The sequence below is a fragment of the Oncorhynchus gorbuscha genome, unplaced genomic scaffold (assembly GCF_021184085.1).
Source record: "Oncorhynchus gorbuscha isolate QuinsamMale2020 ecotype Even-year unplaced genomic scaffold, OgorEven_v1.0 Un_scaffold_21907, whole genome shotgun sequence".
NCBI lineage: Eukaryota > Metazoa > Chordata > Actinopteri > Salmoniformes > Salmonidae > Oncorhynchus > Oncorhynchus gorbuscha.
The window spans coordinates 1-885 of record NW_025763049.1 but is presented as its reverse complement, the minus strand read 5'-3'; the positions used below and the strand labels follow the sequence as shown (position 1 = coordinate 885).

General features: G+C 42.0%; 1 non-coding gene across 1 annotated transcript; it reads left to right on the top strand.

Moving 5' to 3' along the window:
• Positions 1–190: 190 nt before the first annotated feature.
• On the top strand, positions 191–352 carry LOC124031158. The gene has a single exon (XR_006838080.1). It is a non-coding gene; the product is annotated as a U1 spliceosomal RNA (small nuclear RNA).
• The last annotated feature ends 533 nt before the right edge of the window (positions 353–885 follow it).

The window sequence follows — 885 nt, the reverse complement described above, 5'->3', positions numbered from 1 at the left end:
ATTTCCCTGGTCAACCATTACCACGCCACAGAAATGTATTGCTTTTCCTCCGCTTTCTCCGCAACTGTATTCGTAAACGACATTAAACCCTGTTCAATATGATGTGGTATTATCAGTAGTAGAAGTGGTAACCGTGAGTCAAACACCTTTGTTCTGGAAGGATTTGCTCCTCTACCAACGTGTACAACTCATACTTACCTGGCAAGGGAGACACCGTGATCAAGAAGGCGGTTCACCCAGGGCGAGGCTCAGCCATTGCACTCCGGCTGTGCTGACCCCTGCGAATTTCTCAAATGTGGAAATCTCGATTGCATAATTTATGGTAGTGGGGACTGCGTTCGCGCTCTCCCTGATCTTGATGTTAAAAAAATATACTAACAGATTTAATTTGACATGTGTTTCAACTCAAGAGTTCAATTGAGTTTCTTGTTGAGGAGAAATGTTCTTATCAGATGATTGGCAAGTTAAAACTCAACCTAATTGCCTCAGACATACATTTTGTCTTCTCATAACCCGGATGGATGTGTGTGATCTGTTATTGTGATGGGTGATTATGCCTGTCATGTCCTGATTATGTGAAGGAAAAGGCCTACTTCTGAATGCATACTTTTGCGCCCTCATGACGGAATCTGGATTGAGGTCTTTTATTTTCAAGATTATTAAATCATTTTTAGGACAGTTTGTAATTTAAGACCACAGTCAACCATTACCATGACAACAGACATTTCCCTGGTCAACCATTACTATGACATTACCACAGACATTTCCCTGGTCAACCATTACCATTTCCCTGGTCACCATTACCACAGACATTTCCCTGGTCAACCATTACCACAACACAGACATTTCCCTGGTCAACCATTACCACGCCACAGAAATGTATTG